This window comes from Phoenix dactylifera, chromosome 7 (genome assembly GCF_009389715.1).
Source record: "Phoenix dactylifera cultivar Barhee BC4 chromosome 7, palm_55x_up_171113_PBpolish2nd_filt_p, whole genome shotgun sequence".
Taxonomy (NCBI): domain Eukaryota; kingdom Viridiplantae; phylum Streptophyta; class Magnoliopsida; order Arecales; family Arecaceae; genus Phoenix; species Phoenix dactylifera.
In genome coordinates this window covers 6,216,195-6,235,228 of record NC_052398.1, presented here as the reverse complement: position 1 = coordinate 6,235,228, position 19,034 = coordinate 6,216,195, and the positions used below count along the sequence as shown (strand labels likewise).

At 41.9% G+C, this 19,034-nt stretch overlaps 1 long non-coding RNA gene, 4 other non-coding genes and 1 pseudogene across 6 annotated transcripts; 5 read left to right on the top strand and 1 right to left on the bottom strand.

The window, feature by feature from the left end:
- Window positions 1-1,833: 1,833 nt before the first annotated feature.
- Window positions 1,834-7,366, bottom strand: LOC103710060 (annotated as a pseudogene).
- Window positions 7,367-13,598: 6,232 nt separating this feature from the next.
- On the top strand, window positions 13,599-18,139 carry LOC113462922. Of its 2 annotated transcripts, none has more exons than XR_005512498.1 (2): window positions 13,599-16,284; window positions 16,495-18,139. It is a non-coding gene; the product is annotated as an uncharacterized LOC113462922 (long non-coding RNA). The 2 variants fall into 2 exon arrangements; XR_003386260.2 differs by having other exon boundaries at window positions 16,429-18,139.
- LOC113462924 lies at window positions 13,699-13,820 on the top strand. Its single transcript, XR_003386262.2, has one exon. It is a non-coding gene; the product is annotated as a small nucleolar RNA SNORD14 (small nucleolar RNA).
- Window positions 13,979-14,102, top strand: LOC113462923. Its single transcript, XR_003386261.2, has one exon. It is a non-coding gene; the product is annotated as a small nucleolar RNA SNORD14 (small nucleolar RNA).
- LOC120111433 lies at window positions 14,687-14,813 on the top strand. Its single transcript, XR_005512619.1, has one exon. It is a non-coding gene; the product is annotated as a small nucleolar RNA SNORD14 (small nucleolar RNA).
- Window positions 15,108-15,232, top strand: LOC120111432. Its single transcript, XR_005512618.1, has one exon. It is a non-coding gene; the product is annotated as a small nucleolar RNA SNORD14 (small nucleolar RNA).
- Window positions 18,140-19,034: the final 895 nt, after the last annotated feature.

Sequence of the window (19,034 nt, the reverse complement as noted above, 5' to 3'; positions counted from 1 at the left end):
GCTAAAAATAACCAAAACCATCAATATAATTTGACATTTAGCCATCGGTTAATCGATTTCCATTTGCCCCAAGTCAGACCTGAATGAATTTAGGCAGCTTGAAGGAATACAAGGTGATGCAGTCTCCAAACCTGGAACATTGCACCATATATAATTCATCATAGAAGTAGAACAAAATACATGGACAGAGATGCGACAGAAAGGTGTAAGCGCACAAAAAGTGCAAAACCATCTTTCACATAATCGGAAGTTTTTTTTTGAGTAAGTCATCGAAACAACCTTATGGTATCGAACACCGCATCACTGCAAATTGTACAAGTGAAGAGAACGACGGAACCAAAGACCTCCGAGTACGGATTCGTTCAAAAAATGGAAGCAGCCAATCAAACTTTCAGCTACCCCAATTTAAACCGTATTTCATATAAACTAATAGAAAAACACACGTTCGTGTTTGAGAATTGATTCAAAAGGAACTCAAATAATTCCGCATGGCATGAAATTGGTTGCACATCAAATATGACCTATCCCTTAGCTAAAAAAAATAATATGACCCATCTGCTTAATTGTTTACGTCCTTGTAAGTCCAGAACCCAACGAACCCAATTTCAAGGTTCATTTGCTTTGATAAGTTTGAATCGGCACAACACTGATCAGCATGATTACTGGAAAGCACTACCCCCAAGCTCAGATCAGAAATTGGCGGGGGAACCACATAAGAAATTGGGGGGCCGTGGTGGTGGGAGGGACCCAAAAAGTAGCATTCTAAGTAAGTAAACTGCTGTTTCCATAGAAAAGGGGAAAACATTCCTATGGAGTGCAACTACCAGGCCATGAGACATCCAGATACAAATTGACAGACAAGCCGATAATCAGGTCTACAAAGGCCCTTACGAGCCCCATGGTAGTATAGCTAGTTCATCAATAAAAATAGCGAATTCAGTAAAAAAAAACTTAAATAAGAAACAGAGAAGCATGTGAAAAGATATAACGGCAAGTCAAGAGAACTTCATCCATATCATTTTCTTTACCAGGCAGGAGACGTAGGGCAACATTGAACACAATTATAAAATATGATATCCTGCATAAACGTTTATGCTAGTTTCTGGTTCCAAGACATTTGTATGCAATAATTTCTGAAGCAATGTTAAACACCGACAAGAAGGAATATTGAAGAGTACCGGAACTGCATGCACAATTAGCCAAGGACCGGATGTATTCAAAAGGCGCCGAAGCAGCAGAATATTCATCTCTATGGTGCAATCCAAACTTAGCTGTAAGTATCCTTGTACATCTTCATATTTGTCTTTCCATGCCAACAAAAGATAATTTGCATATGACCAATTAATGATCATTGCGAGCAATGCATGATACTTGAAACCTCAAGTATTGATGATCGAATCTCTCTCATATCCAGGTCTGCCTTTCTGACTCGTAATGCATGATACTTTGAAAACTAAGGTCTTTGATGATCAAACATTTCTCATATTCAGGTCCACCTTTCAGAGCAATTGGATTATGTGACTCAAAATATCAATCCTTTTTTTCTGTGAATTGTCGCTCAATAACCACAATCACAAAAAAGATATGAAATAGGGGGAACTCAAGGGAGTGACCTGACTTGGCTTACAACAATTGGTGATATCATTATAATCAAACCAAGCAAAGAGGGTGAAAAATCATTTACAACTTCGACTGCTGTATATGTTTTTTCCCATGACCATTTATTTTGCCTCAAGTAATGGACGAAATGGTTGAAGTTCCTACCACTTGCAAACATTCATGCACTAACTGATGAACTAGCAGGTGCTCTATCTGCAATTATGAAGACATACATAGAATGTTACATCAGAGTTGATTAGCAAGTTCTCAATGTGCAAGAAATGTCCAAATAACACTGTGATCACTTCTGAGAAAAACATTAAATTACAAATAATTCTGGTTTCATTTATAAAACAGTTCAGAAGCATTATGATCCATGCCTAAATATGGGCACCTGTAAAGTCTGTACTATTATCTTTGTGGCTGTGATCAAGGCTTCTCACAAGTCACACCACACACTAGATATACAAATTCTGGTCAACATGTGCCTAAACAAACCTATCGGATCTGGACTTCCACTGGTTTACCATCTGCATGGCAAGCTTGAATATATAAAAGGCCTGGATAACATATACCATCAAGCTGCATGATGAAGCTACCAAGCACATAATATATTACAATAATTAAATGAAGCAAGCAAAGTAAAGCAAGCCCTTACACGTATAAGGTACTTGCAATTGATACAATACCTACCGGTTAAGACTTGTCCTCTCACAAGAGAGCGCTCTTCTTTTTTCATGGAAGCACTGCAAAATTTGAACCTCAAATGTACTAAGGCCCTTCATGATCATCTCTGAGACAATATTGAGAATGGCAGGTAGAAACAAATAGAGAGCAAATACGGATCCTTCACCAATCAGCCATAAATCCTGGTATGTGATGCTAGAGATTGATGATCACATAAACAAGCATTCAGTGGAAATGACTATTTATAATTTCTGTTCTCTACAATACTATAACAATAACTTTGACAAAAGAAAAACAATGCAAGAAAAAGATAATTAAGACAATGAAAGGAAATGCAACCTGGCAGTTAGACACTTGGTTTCACCTGTAGACCGGTCTCAACTCTCTTGATTTCAAAAAATTAACATCCTCCACATCTTCAGGAGAAACATTTCTGCCTCATCATCCAAGATAGATGAAAGCTGTCCTAGCAATTTCGATGCGTGCATGTGATCTTTGATACAGGACACAATGTAGTCAACCAGTGTTGCTTCCTCCTCTCCAAGAAATTCAGTTATTTTCTTTGAAATCCACGGTCTCATTCTCTCATGCAACTCATGCTGTTAAAATTAAGGCATCAGAAACATGACAAACATATATAAGCAACAGCTGAAACAAAATGTATAAAATTGTATGATCAGGGAATTTCCAGCTTAGTTATTTGACATATTATTTTTCAGGAAGTTACCATTCAGAACCTCTCGTTTTTTAAGAAAACTGTAGATGGAACCTACCAAATACCAACAATAGCAAACTCTGCATTAACAAATTAGCATTATTAACTAACAATAATGCATGAAGGTACCTCAAACACGTAAGATCTACAAATAGGTGCACTAACTATTTATTCTGATTTCATATGCAGCATATGATAAAGGAAAACGACAATAATTGCAGCAAAACAAAGGAAAAGTTTCCACACCTTGTCATATATATCCCAATTAATTTTGTAAACAAATAGTTCTTCTTTAGTCTTTGGGATCATATCAATCAACTGTTTTGCATCCAAAAGCTTCTTGTTTTCTGTTTTCAACTTATCTTCTCGTACCCTTTCCTGATCATGCATCTTCTCCTTCCTCTCATCCTTGCCACGGGTACTCTCATCATTGTTTCTATCTCGCTCTCTCCGACTCCATCTGTAATTAGACCTTCTACTTCTTTCCTTTTCCATTTCAGCTTTCTTTTCTTTAGGGTTAGTGTTAGAGATGCTCTTGGCAAATTCAGCAGCAGCTGCCCGATTTGCGGGTGCCCCGGAAGCATTAGTCTGGACAGCCTGCGCTTCCTCAGCAGAATAATCGATGGGCACAAGAGGTCTGATCTTTTTCTCATCTACATCTTCATCATCCTCTTCATGAAAAACAGATAGTACAGTTGTTCGTTTCCCTGAACCTATAAGACCAAACCCCAGCTTTCTAGTTGGAGCATTGTTTACTCTGCTTCATGTCCATTGCTGCAGTCAATTCGTCACTGCTGCTGTTTCTGTAGATTCCATCACCTGTAACAATGAAGATCCATATGACATCAGAAAATAAGCCAGTGAAGAGGCAATCCATGCCATAACAAATGTCCAATAAATTTACCAGGGGTATCACCATTACCAGAAATGCTTTCATAAGCCTGGTCTGGAGCAATTTGTGTGCCTTCAGCAGTTTTTCCTTCTTGCATCACAGGTTTTTCATTCTCAGTAATCATATCAGAAGGAGGCTTTGTGTCATCTTTAGATGGCTGCTCTGCAATTGCCCTCCTCTTTGCTTCGGCAATTTCTTCCTCCTCTTTTAAGCTATCAAACCAAGTCATCCTCCTCCTCCCTCCGTCTCTTTCTCCTCTTCCCCTCACGCGTGCTGCTCCTACACCTTCTTTTGCTTGAATCATCATCATCACCGTCATCTTCCTTCTTCAGGATCTCTCTGCGGCGTTTCCCGTTCTCTTTCCTTCTCTCGTTCCTTCTCGTTACTGCTGCTGGTACTCTTTCTTCTTTCTCTAGCTTCCCACTCCTTAAGACGTTCTTTATACAATCGCTCAGCCTCTCTCAACTTCAGCTCTCTTTCCTTCTCCCTCCTAACTCTCTCTCGCTCTCGTCCCCTCTCATTTCTCTCCAGTTCCCTTTCCTTCTCCCGTTTCAAATCATGGTCCCTATCTCGATATTTGATCTTACCATCATGCTTCCTGCTCTTATCAGGTGAACCAGTCTCAGGCTTGTAATAATCAGTTGCTGGCTTATTTTCACTTGTTGTTTCATCATCATTCTTATCTCCAGCAGCATCTGCAACAATAAGAATACAATATGTTACAACAGCGCAACAATGCAATGAAAGTAGTGTACCAAATTATTCTTTAAAAAAAACTAATAGAAATTGACTCACCGCTTTTCATAATACCCATGTCTGAGTCCCCATCCCTCGATTTTGAAAGACCTTCAGAATTTGACTTAGCAGAACCATCAGCAGGGGTCTGTGCTGGTGGGGGGGGAGGAGGCAGAGGTTTAGTCTTTAATCTTTCCTCTATCATATTTGTTAGTTTCTCAAGAGCATCTCTATCGGCCTGACTATCTCATCTGCAACAATACCAAATTTCTGGATGTTCTCTTGATTTTCTTTAGTTCTGGAATCTTCTGAATCGTTTCCCTTTTGTCCTACAACTGGCTTTGGAGGCTCTCGCTTTTCAACACCTGCTGCATTTTCACTCTCTTTATCAGCAGCACAAGCTTCAGTTTCTTTGAGCTTTTCTCGTTCAGTTTCCTTTCAAACATAGAGCTCAAGATATTTCCTGGTTGCTTGGTCAACTTTAGCTGAAAAGACATCAAATTTTATCCCATGATCAAAACATGATCAATGACAAACAGTATGAGATGAATAACAAACATAGAGAACAAGTTCAATCCAAATTTGGGGAGCATATGATGCACAAAAATTGCAAACTACATAGGAATTAGCACATCCAAATGTAACAAACCAGGGATATAAATTTCTAGCCTTAAATTTCATCCTGCATGACAAGTAATGCATTAAACAGTCAACAGTGCTTTCTTGTGAGAAATAAAGCACTGTTCGAAACACTGCAACAACCCAATGAAATCACCAACAAAAAAATTATACTAAAAGTCTCATCATGTCTCATCTTATTGTCATCTGCATATTAGATGAGAAATCCATGTTTGAAAAACGACAAGGGCAATCATGATAAATCCATGGACCAAACAAAATAACAATAACAAAAGCACAGTCATTTAATTGATTTTAGCCCAATTACAATTACAAGGATCAATTTTTTCCCTGGAAAAATTGCTTGGGGGAGGGAAAGGGAGAGAGTGAGAGAGAGAGAGAGAGAGAGAGAGAGAGAGAGAGAGAGAGAGAGAGAGAGAGAACTGGCATGCCTTCTAAATTAGATCGTGTACCAAGAATAGATCCGTGAATCTGTACTGCATGTAGAGCTTAAAAAGAACCAATAAAATGAATTCATATGACAAATTTGATTCTTGGTAGATCAAGTGAGCTTTTTCTTGAAAATAGTTTTTCACACACCTCATCAGCATTCAATAATTGAAAAAAAACGATGGTATTCACATGGTAATGTCTGAAAGTAAAGTAGGAGGACAACCATACCACCAGCTCTTGTCCATCGATGTTCAAATTACTCAACAAGCGCAATGCCCGAAGAAACTCCTTCAGCAGACTCAAATTCACAAACCCAAAGCCCTTAGGAGTTCCGTTAGAGGGATCTTGAGCACGTTTCCAACACTTCACCGGCCCACAAATCTTGAAAAAAAAAGGAAATAAAAATTACACATCAAAACAACTTCAAAATTATATGACACAATTATTTCTGCAACATATAAGATATAAACTCACCCGAAGAAAAGACAGCAGAAACTCATCATCTACTGTGAGCGCAATCTTGCCAACATAAACTGTGGTCTGTGGCTTTTCTGTTGGTGGAACAATAGGGACAACTGGCCTGACCACAGGGGTAACAATAGGAGGAACGCCACGAATCCTTGGAACAGGAGGTTGTGGAAGTTGGGGTATCACACCAATTGGTGTAATTGCGCGTGGAGGAAAACCAGGATGAGTCATAGTTAGGTATGGTGCAGGATAACGGGGCACCCCTGCAGAAACACAAAAACATATATGCAAACGTCTCAGACAGAATCTATAGACTTACCAGCAATGAGTAAAAACATCTTAGCAAGCATGTTACTTACAAAGGAAAATTAAAATAGTAGACAAGAACAATTTAAACATGTTACCACACAACATAAAGCATACAAGAGATGCGCAGCACAAGTGTGGCAACTATCACCATTTGAACAGCTAACCTGGGGGGGCATGCCCAAAAAATAGCATCTATTTCATAAAACAAAGTATGTAAAATTGCACTTACCTTGTCTACATTCTTGAACACAATCTTCAGAAGTTATCCCAGGTAAGAGTGAGTTTGAGCATTTGTGAGACTTGTCAAGCTCAATCATGGCAATACACTATTCAATTGTGACAACATATGAAAGGCGTCACTATTTCTAAGCTCTTATAAAATCAAAAATAGTACAAAAGTACGGAACAGGGAAGAACGATTGGGTAAAGGAAGATAAAGAGTGTACATAATATGTAATCAAAGAAGATTATTGTACCTCGAGACATATTGCAACCACAGTCAGATGCTAACATGATCCACTGTTGAAAAAAAAAATTATGCATCCATGAAAGCCGTGAGGGGAAAAAATGTTCTTTGGTCTCATAAACGGTACCATACTGTAAATTTGTAGAAGTAGCAATGAAAGTCACTTTTTCATGCAAAAAGCTAACTAAAAGTTTGCAGGGCACAAATCATATTCAAAATACAGCTAGATGCTATATATTCATTGTAGCCAGGAGAATTTAAGCATACCAAACACAGCAGTGGAAGTGATCTTTTACGAACCGCAAGAGGAAGCCTGCCGATCTTTCTCACCAGGAAACCATAGGACGATGCTGTAAAGATGAAATAATCTAGCCATCGATATCAAAAGCATCCCTTATCTAGCCAAACCGATAGGTTTTCTTCTCTTTCCCGATGCTTCTCCCTTACCTCCCGTCACCCATCCCACTAAATCCAACAACCAACTCTCATATAGCACAATGAATCCTAATGTATCTAACATTTCCTAGCTACACATTACCACCATTGTCATCTCCTATTGTTCATGCGAACCAAAAAAAGAAAAAAAAACAAGAAGAAAAACAAGAGATTTAATTATACACGACGAAAGCTAGTTATAATCATAGGTTATAAAAAACTAAAGCCAGATCGGATATAATAAACCGTCATCTACTTAAAAGCAAGCAACAATGATATTTAATTTAAAGAGAAGCCTCACGCCAAAACATCGGCAAGGCAAATTCAAGAAAACCCACAAGGTGGAGGTATCGCAGCCGGAGCCTGCGGTGAAGGCGCGGGAAATCCCATATATCCATTGGGAACCTGCCGTAGGGCACCGGGGCGGAGTGGGGGGCTGACCGGGGGGGAACTGGTATGCGCCAACGGGCGGCATGGGTGAAACGGAGGCCGTCACGGCTCCGGCGCCGCTCGCCGCCCCGTGAAGCATGATCGGGACAGGGGCCAAGATCCCTGGCGGCTGGTAGCTGGGGTTTTGAGCCATCGGACCCAGGAAGCTGGGATTCGGGATGGAATACTGGGGGACAGGAGGGGCGCCTAGGGGCCGCCACGACGGGCGAAAGGCTGGAACTGATGGAGGCAGCGAGGTCACGACGGCTGGGTTCGGATTGAGGTTAGGGTTGGAGTTTAGAAATTGGAGGGGGTTGGGGTTGAGGGTTTTCGGCGGCCGCGGCAGAGGCGCGAGGAGGAATGGAGGAGGGAAGAGGGAGGGAGGAAGGATCCTGGGGGCCGGATTTGGAGTTTCTCCTGCTCGGATTTGTCCGGTTTTGGTTCTTGGGTTTCGAGGGAAGAAGGGGGGGACGAACCGCCATGATAAGAGCTTGAAAGAAATAACCAGGGGGATCGGGGGTTTTAATCCTGAGGGGACGGTCTTCCTGGTCGACGATCTGCCTCGTTATGAACTCCTGAGCTCGCCGAGGCCGAGGGAACACGGGTCTTAATAACACGCGATCTGATCTGGCTTAAATACAGCCCAACCGGCACCAGACGCCAACTCGATTTGGGGACTGTTATGATGGCAATATGGGGAATGTTGGGTACGGAGTGATGACCAAGAATCAAAAGTGATGAGAGGATGAAATCGTCTTATTTAGTTATATTGTGGTGATCCTATAGGGCGGTAAATTATGGTGGATACTTTCCTTTGAGATGTGGACGAAGTTGGCCAGCTACGGTGGATTCTGAGGCAGCAAAGTGGCTCCGGATGTGCGACCTCCTAGCATCAGGGAGGGCAGAGTGGGATGAGGCCAAACTACATCAGTTGTTCGAGGTACATCTTGCTGAAAGGATCCGATCCCTTCCAGTACCAGAATGTGAGGGGCCAGACGTCAGGGTTTGGGGCACCTCATGCAGGGCCAGTATCAGACTGGATGATCTATCCCCAATTATCCAGCAGGAGCATGAGCGGGGACCGGACTGCGCCTGAATCTGGAGGTCGGGGCTCCACCCGAGGGCAGCACTTTCTTATGGAAGGTGACGTGAGCCGCCTTCCAACGAGAGCAGTGCTGAGTAGGCGTGGTTTGGGAATCCCTGCGGAGTGCGGGGCTTGCGGTGCAGAGGAGTATGTAGACCATGTGCTATTTCAGTGCACTTCGGCGAGGTCGACATGGCAGTGGACAGGGATCCTAGAGGAGGCGTGGCGTGAGAGGCGACTTTTCCTACAGATGATATGACAGTGGTTGGCCAGTCTCGGAACATGTCAGGAGGCCATCAGAGCAACTTGCACAGCCTATCAGATTTGGCTAGCAAGGAACGCTCGCACCTTCGGCGAGCGCAGGATGTCGCCGAGGTTTGTTGTGGAGTCTGCTCGAGCACTGGGGATGGAGTCCAGACTCACCATCCCTTCAGATACACCCTTGATCGCTCGGGACACCTGGGGTTCCTTCTCTGCTCAGGCAGCTCCTCGGACGGTGTTTTTTACCTGAAAGCCCCCACCTCCGAGCTTCCTCAAGATCAACTTTGACGAGTCGGTGTTGGATGAGGTACGCAAGGCGAGGCAGGCTTTGTTATACGAGACCCTCTGTCACGCCCCGCCTCTGCGAGGCACGTGAGGCACCTAGTGCCCACGTGGGGGCCACATGAGGGGGAACACGGGGCTCCCCTGCCAGATATTGTCCGGTTCTGGGGCTTCACGCAAGCGTCCTTCACCCCCTCCCCGGTTTTGTTTTCCACCCAAAACGCGTCTGCAGGATTTGGAGACACCCGCCTCATATGCCCAGGCTCTGGAACGAGTCTTTCCGATGTGGGACTATTGGGCCTCACACCCTTCCCACCATCGGACAAGAGCCGTCCTCGGCTCTGATACCAAATGTCACGCCCCCGCCTCTGCGAGCACGTGAGGCACCCAGTGCCCACGTGGGGGCCACATGAGGGGGGAACACGGGGCTCCCCTGCCAGATATTGTCCGGTTCCAGGCTTCACGCAAGCGTCCTTCACCCCTCCCCAGTTTTGTTTTCCACCCAAAACGCGTCTGCAGGATTTGGAGACACCCGCCTCATATGCCCAGGCTTTGGAACGAGTCTTTCCGATGTGGGACTATTGGCCTCACACCCTTCCCACCATCGGACAAGAGCCGTCCTCGGCTCTGATACCAAAATGTCACGCCCCCGCCTCTGCGAGGCACGTGAGGCACCCAGTGCCCACGTGGGGGCCACATGAGGGGGGAACACGGGGCTCTCCTGCCAGATATTGTCCGGTTCTGGGGCTTCACGCAAGCGTCCTTCACCCCTCCCCGGTTTTGTTTTCCACCCAAACGCGTCTGCAGGATTTGGAGACACCCGCTTCATATGTCCAGGCTCTGGAACGAGTCTTTCCGATGTGGGACTATTGGGCCTCACACCCTCATTCCAGGGTAGTGGCAGCGGGCAGTTGCCGGTTGTTCGATATATCAGTTCTAGGGGTGGAGTTGCGAGCTGCCTGGGCAGATCTTCGCCATGCACAGCAGGAGCTGCGGGCCAACTCGATCATCTTGGAGGGCGATTCGGCTACGGTTATTGGGTGGATTCGGCGGAGTGGTGAGAGCACAGACCACCCTCTAATCCGGGACATTGGGTGATGGTGAGGGATGGTGTGGCCTTTGAGGCCAAGCATGTATTCAGAGAGGCCAATGGGACGGCTAACTAGGTGGTTGTATACGCGGCCCACCACTCAGGATACGTCCTGTGAGTAGGAGAGAGGGAGATGCCACTGATACTCAATGAGATTGTGTATTTTAATTTTCTTGGGTGTATTCGTACACGCGTTGTATGAAAAATCCGTTAAAGCAAAAAAAAAAAGAGCGGTAAACTTGGATCGCCCCTATACCATATTTGGGGTGATCATCCTCAATCACTATAATTTTTAGTTGAATCAAATCCACTGGGTTGATAGACAAATTCAACTACAAAGCAACATCCGTAGGAGCACATATATTGTGCTCTTTTTGTTTTATCTGTTTCTCTACATTTTGCTCCGTAGTTGGATTGATCCTAAGCCGCCGACCTGATCCAACAAATGATCACTTCTAAAACAATATAAATTTTAGTTGGATCATGTCCTGAGCTGGTGGACCGATCCAACTACAAAACGATATGCAACAGTAGTATGTATTGCACTTTTTTCTAAATTTTTATTTTTGCGCGTTTCTCCACAATTCATGTGGTCCATCAAGAGCTATGGATTTGGTCCAACCACCAGTCCAGTTTTTAAATGTGTAAAGAAGTAGTTGCCGATTCAGAAAATTAGAAGCATTCGAATCCACGTTTTTGTTTTTGTTTGCAATATTCAACACATTAATATCAAACACTTATTGGCTTCCTCTTCAAAAAAAAAACGAAAAAAAAAGACGTCCATCCCACGGCATCTGCTGACAATATCAAAATCCCATATAAATATGCATCGCAAATAGAGCCAAAAGTTCAAAAAAAAAAAAAACGACCATCCCAAATTTCTGGAGCGGAGCTGAGAGTTGCCTAGGTTGATCTTTGACATGTTCAGCGTGTGCTCTCAGCTAGTTCAGTCATTTTGGAGGATGACTCGGCTACGATTATCAGTTGGATTCAGAGAGATCGAGGGTCGTGCTGCCGACCATTTTTTGATTCACGATATCTGGATGATGATGAGGGACGGAGGGATGGTCCAGATGAAACATGTATTTAAAAAAGCCAAAAAGTTGCAGATTGGGTGGCCACGTATGTGGCTAACCATGCCAGTAGTACCCTATAAGCAGAGGATGAAAAGCTGTCTCGAAAGCTTCGTGATATTTTATATTCGGATTTTATAGATGCATCTGTACACGTGTTGTATAGATCACTCAGTCTAGCAAAAAAAAAAAAAAGCCAAAAGTTCAATTAGCAAAAAAATAATGGAAAAGATTCGTTGATCTTAACATGTGCATGCACCGATTGTTGGATTTTGGAAGGAATTCAGTAGCAATTTACAAGTAAGAAGCAAATCATCTTTGGGTAGAAGGTGATTCTGCTGCTACAATAATAAATCTCTGATACTTCTGTGTCCATGTATAGAAATATTTATTTGTTCAAAGATATAATGCAATGTCAAAGAGTTTTATGGTTTAGATCAACACATATTACTGCAGGAGAGAAATCAAATGGAGGATTAGATGCATGGTTGCCAAAACTTTACATGGAGATTTCTTCATCAATGCTGCAGATAATCTGCATCCCGACTTAGCTGGTATTCTGCTGGAAGATACGTATGGGATTGTATATACTCGAGCTTAGGCCCAGATTGTGGAATACTGTATTTTTTTTTTCTTATGCAAGCTTGTCTCGTACCATGTATCAAAAAAAAAAAGAGATTGTATTTATAATTTTATTCCTCTCCCATCCTACTATTTCTTGATCTGATATATTTTCAAATATGTGTTTTAACCCGACAAGGATTAGACCAATGCAAACAATTAGTCATACATATATGCATATATCTATAGATATGTGTGTGTCTATATATATATATATATATATATATATATATATACATATACATATATATATATATTATATATACATAATATATACACAATATATATAAATATACACATATAGATATATATATATACATTACATATATATACATATACATATATATAAATATACATATATATAACGTATATCATATATATTATATATATATATAGAATATGTATGTATGTAGCAAAAGAATGATCTATTGCCTCATGAAAACATAAAATAGGAGGCAGTGCTTGAAGAAAGACCCGGTGAAAAAGGGACAAAGATATATTTTCAATTTTTATCTATCGAAGGTATAGAAAAAGTGCTCCTGTAAGAAGTAGAAATCAAATAAGATGAAAAAAAAATCAAAGAAATTAGAACCATTTGGCGTCGTCCTTAAAAAAAAAAAAGAAAATAAAGCTATTTCTAAATTTTTAAATTTCAAAATATGTTTGGTATAATTAATTATTTCTTTAAAAATATTGAAATGATAATAAGAGTAATTATATTGTTGCGGCTCTTTGCATGATCAATAGCCGGGATTTTTGTAAGTTAATCCCACGATGATAGACGCAATCTTTTCTTTTTCGTTGGATAATAACAATAGTTCAGAATCACATTTTATAGCTAAAAAGCAATCACTTGTTCCTTTTTCCATGATACTATAGTTATATCATATGCCTTATGTGTTTAATTTTTGTTGCTTTGAGAACTCGCTTCCATCAGCCAAACATATAGAAAAAAATTATTTTCCATGCAAGTAAAAAAACACACTAGAAACATTGTCAATTAAAATTATTTTTGACTAAACACATGAACGATTTTCTTAGATAGAGAAAAATCTATTTCATTATAAAATATTGAACAGTGCGCGAACCATGCTTGCGTCGGTGGAGTATCAACTGCCGGCTTAACATTGGGCCAGCCCAAACACAATGTGGGGGCCTATAAATGATCACGAAAGGCCTTGCCGAAGCCCGCTACCGTTCTGGGCTCGCCTGTGCGCTAACAATGGAAGCTTCTGGAGCTACACCAACAAGCACTATATATCGACCGTGGTGTGCTCTGGTTTACTACCCTCCCCATCCTTTAAACCCTAAACCCTAGGCGCCGCCATCCATGGCCATGGCATAGAGAAGCCTCGCCTCTCATCGATTGAAGTCGGTAAGAGGTCCCTTTTTTCTTCATATGTTTTACTTATTTAGTCGTTTTCTTTTTTGTTCTCGATCGTCGAATTATTTGTGGATCGTGAGATGGGCTTATGCTGGGGCATCGATGATGATAAATCTAAAGGCTTGTTTCTCAAAAACATTCGCAGTGGCCGCCTGAGGGCTTTCGCCTAGCGGGCTTGAGAGCCTTTGCTGTTAAATCCTTCCTTGGATGGCTGAGATCGCCTCAAGTTGAAATTCCTTTCTCGCGAATTCGTTGTGTAGTTCTACATTTTTTTTCTACGTTTGGTTGAATCTTTATTTTTTGATCTTTTTTATGTGGCGTCTTTTCCACTTGTTTTGATCTTTTTGCGCTCTTTTTTTGGGTAATATTAATCTAGTTGCTGATGATGATAAATCCAAAGGCTTGTTTCTCAAAATTCGCAGTGGCCGCCTGAAAGCTTTCGCCTCGCCAGGCTTGAGAGCTTATGTTGCTCAACTTTTCCTTCCTTGGATGTCTGAAGCTAAAATTTCTGTAATTAAGTCTTTTACCATAGATTTCGGAATCTGTTGCATACAAGGATAGTTACTTTGGTATTAGAAACTTCAAATCATTGGTCTTTTGGTTTGTAAGACCGATGATGAAATTGAATTTTTGAAAACATGATGCATATTTTTTTTTTTAAATTTCTCGGTCGTTAACAGCAGCAAGTCAAAGTCTTGTTTCTCATAAGAGCTCTTTGCCTTCCAGGCTTGAGAGCTCCTAAACTTTTTCTTCTGTGGATGTTTACTGAGTCTATTTGAAGGTTATTTTTACTTGTTTTTTAAGTTTTAATGTCAAAATTGATAACACTTTGATGTTACCTGGAAAATGGTGATTTTAATAAACCCGAATTTGTATGTATTCCATCGTGCTTGGGTTTTTGATTTTGTTTCAAAAATTTGTGTTGGATGTCTTTGTAGTTTTTTTTTTAATATTTGTCATATTTTCATTATCCTTCGTCCATTCTCTAAATATTTTGCTACCTTCAATTATTATTATTATGAACACGATATTAGCAATTTGGCTGTTTTTTGTTTTGGGTGGCTAAAATGAGTCTTCAAATGGAATGCCAATGATGACAAACCCAAAGGCTTGTTTCTCAAAACATTCGCAGTGGCCGCCTGAGAGCTTTCGCCTTGCCTGGCTTGAGAGCTTGTGCTGCTTGAATTTTTCCTTCCTTGGATGTCTGAGGCTGCATCATGAGAAGACTCATATCTTATTCTGGTTTGACAGGATTGTTGCTTTCATCAGACATGTAGTAGTCGCCTAGTGCGTTGGCCTATGGTAAGCTTTGGAGTTTGTGCTTCTGAAACATTCTGTTGTTGTTGCTCAGCTGATCTTGAAGCTTGTAAATGATATTATTTCGTTCTGTTTGATTATTTTTATTTGAAATGCTGTTTTCTTCTATTTCCAATCTCCTGTATAAAATGAGAACTGTGATGATGAGAGTTTTTGGAACTTTTTATATGTTGTGGTTCCGTAGTAGGATGCTGATGATGACAAATCCTAAGGCTTGTTTCTCAAAACATTCGCAGTGGCCGCCTGAGAGCTTTCGCCTTGCCAGGCTTGAGAGCTTGTGCTGCTCAAATTTCCTTCCTTGGATGTCTGAGGCTATTGGCAAACTACAAATTCTATGTTATTTGGTCTTCTTTGCTGTTGTTTCGCATTGTTTTTTTTTTCTTGTTGAAGTTTTATTTGTTTATGTGGACAATCTTCTTTTCTATATTTGATTTGAGCGTTGGCCGCTGGACTATTGAATTGGAAAATTTGATATTTACTGTGCTTTGTTGACCAAACTTTGCATGATATTTGTATTTTTCTAATCAATTTTATAGATCAACGTCTTTTGTAATTATGCTCTTGTTTTGAGTTCTGTGATTTTTTTTTTGCGATCTTGTTTTCCAATGTCCTGTTATTTGTGTTTATTTAGTTCAATTCTTCGAATGTTACCGTTGGTGGTATCCCAACAGCTTTGGTAGAAGCTGGCAACTTCGGGACTACACGTCTGCCCCTCTGGCTCTCATTTTAGCCTTAGGGATGAACTAGTCCCCTACATTTGTCCTCCTTTGTGCTTCACTAAGTCAGCCAGATCTCTTTCTCTCCTGTTTTTCCTGACATTTTTTGGGGGATATATGATAATTTCTAGTACTTTGAATTGGTATTTGCATCGAGGTTCATGCTTTTTTATATTTTGTCATGTAGAGTTCTGCATGGCGACGTTTATACAGCGTCTTTCTTACTGTTGATCAATGGGGCTGTTTGTTGCCATCTGAATCCCGTATCTTCATTCTCATTGACAGTTTGTGGAAAACAATTCATGCTTCTTTTCTTTGTACGAATCTTGTAAATATCGATGTCTACATGAGCTTCTAATGGGTTTCTCAAGAGATTTAACTCTAATGTTCGCATTAACTAGTGATCTAGTATGAATTGTATAGGTTATACTTTTGTCAAGATTTCCTTTTTTTGTATTCTTTGTGAGCTTTTTTTCGAAATTTGGAGCTGCGGGATCCCCGTTTCTCGTTAGGCATTTTCCTGTTGTGTATCAGGGTTTTGGTTTGGCCATGGCATCAGTTTATTGACAATTCAAAATGTTTGGCTGGTGGTTATGAGTGGTGACTGAGTTGTTCTTTCTTTGGCGAAAATTCATTCCTTACTATTCGCGGTATGTCTCAAGCTGAACTTAGACCCGTTGAATCTTTTATTTGACTGCATCTGTCTGCAATTGTACCAGTCACTGCATTATGCTTCATGTGCTATATTGAATGAACAACACAAGCTTGCATGATTAAAACCATGTCTTCAGCAGAAGACTGCCATGTTGTTCTTCTCCGGTGTCGAGCAAGGTGACCAAGAGCATGCATCTCTGTGGCAGGATGGTCCTGTTTCTGGTTTCAACTTTTCTGCTTGCGATACTGGTGGTTCGACGTTTATGTGCTTCTGTGATGTCACTTCTGTGGCCCGTTTACGTGAATGATCGGAGTGTATAATGGCATTGTTGGTTTATTGTCTAATGTTATAGTTAGCGTTTGAGGCGTATTTCTGGATAATGTTAGTTTGAGTACATCCATGTAAAAGAGAAGATATGGTAATACGGGAAAGTGTCTCAAGGCTATTTCATGAACAACCGGAATGCTGAGCCACATTGTAGGCTATCTAGCCCGCTTCAGCTGGCGGAGGCCGACCCCACCTTGACCAGTGCAGGGCTCGGTACTGAGCCCGAGTCCAAGCTAGACTTTTATAGAACGAGCCGAGCCGAGCCTGCTGTGGCTCGGGCTCGGTTTGGCTCGTTGACAGCCCTAACTATAACTGCTTTTGTTTCATTCGGCTAGAAACTCGGCTCGAATTTCCGCCTTTACTGGGCTGTGCCGGCTTGTTTACCCGTTTCGATCCAGAACCGGGCTGACTCGGCTCGTCACCAGTGGATGCGACTCATTTAATGGCGTCCTTTTGCTCGAGAGCTTTGCTGTGTCACCTTGTATGGCTTTTGCGCCTATCTGAATCACGTCTCTTTTCTCGGCTTAATTTCTCCCTTCAAAATCTTAGGTGGTGGGATTTTTTCCGTGGCCAACTAAGGTCCAAAACCTGCCACTTTCGCACGGTAGGATGCTCCTCCACGTTGGGGGGTTTCCTTACAGTCTTCCATCTCCATCTGGGCTGTATGAGCTCTACTTGGTTCGCCACCTTCTGCCGCTTGCGAGGGAAGAAGGAAACATCATTCTGCAGGATGTTTTCGAAAAAGGATTGTCGGAAGACTTTGTTTCGCCTTAATATGAGGATATCTGGCTTCAGCGGTTTTAGAGCATTGATCTTGACCTTTATCTCGGCATGCCTTCGGTTCCTCAATTGGTTTGTGAAGCTGTTGACCGTCAGCAGGCAGTCGGCTGCTGTTGTGATGACTCAGATGGTCTTGTTCCCTCTATACTCTAATCCTTTCCTCAATATCTAAGGGCCAAATATAGCAGTCGCACCCAAGGTTCCATGGCCAATAGTTGGTGTGGCACCCAGGGCCTTCGGCTAGAGAGCATCTCGTCCTCTTTCATCTTGAAGCGGAGCACAATGATTCCTCAGCCATGGGGTAGGGCTTCATTATGAAGCGGAGCATGTATATTCATCTGTTGATTACTGAGATAGCCTTTGACCCCAACAGTTGTCTTGGGCCTCCTATAAATTATTTATTATTTTTGGATCGAACATGTAACCTCCTGCGAAATAAAATCAACAATAATTCATTCATCTACACATAAATCAAGCTGTATGAACACTTTGATGCTTAATGAAAACTGCTCAATCAAGAGAGAAGTCTATCCTCCACTTCGTTCAGAATATATCAGACGATTAAGATGTCGATGGAGATATTCAGGATGTAACTAGGGGTAACTTAAAAGCAGTAACTTCAGCTTTCAGACCATCAAAGCACCGACAACCATGTTAAATGGCCCAAGATCAACATACCAATGACCATAAAAATCACGAGCAAGAAACGAGCAGAACTAGGATGTATCCGTTGCTCTCTTTAACCAGATCATTGAGAAAAAGACCAATACTTCCCAAAACCTAGCTGCAGGGGATGGATCCTTAGTAAGTTCGTATTTTACGGCACTCGCACACCTTAGAATATGGGTTCTACTATTTCCTCTCGAAGCCGAAAAGCCCGAGTCTTATTCGAAGTAGAATTTATACAAAAGTCAAACTACTCGCAAAGCGCGACTCAACCAACTCAGTTAAATTCGACAACTTTGTTGTATGAGTTCCAGTCGGAATGAAAATACTTCTCCCCACCGAATTCTACTATCTTACTCCCCATGCTAAGTACTCTTTAGTTCCGGTTACTGGACGTATTATTTTCTGAAGCCTATTGTTTATCGTTCCTCTCCGAACCTGCTATAGGTTAACAATGGAGCTGCCTCGTTATCCAGTAGTAGAGCCTACGGCTCCTCCTCTACCTGAATCTCTTCGCGCCTTGTGGTGAAACCCCCACCACCTCCTCCACCTCCATGTCCTCCTCCTTATGTGGTGGTGCAACCCTTGGATCCTCCCCTACCGTCACCTCCTTCCTCTAGACTAGTGGCGGTGGAGCCTACTACGGCTACGGTGTCTCATGCATCGTCTCTCACTGCCAACATTGTTATGAGCTCTCGGGAATCGCAGTGCAACCTCTGCTGCAAAGAACTAGTCATCGTGATGTTTTGCTTTTGGGTTTGCTGGCCTCTATCGGTGCATGGGATGTTTCTTTCCTCATGCCTAGCTGCCTTGCACGCAAATAGGACTGGTGTTGGTTCTTAGTCCTCCTCCTCCTCCTTCCATAATCATCACTGTTTCCCTTCTTTCTTTATGTTCAGTTTATGCGGTCGCTTGCTCACTTAGTGCTTGCCGGTTGCAATCTAAATCCAGGGTTTGGGCGCGAAAGAAGGA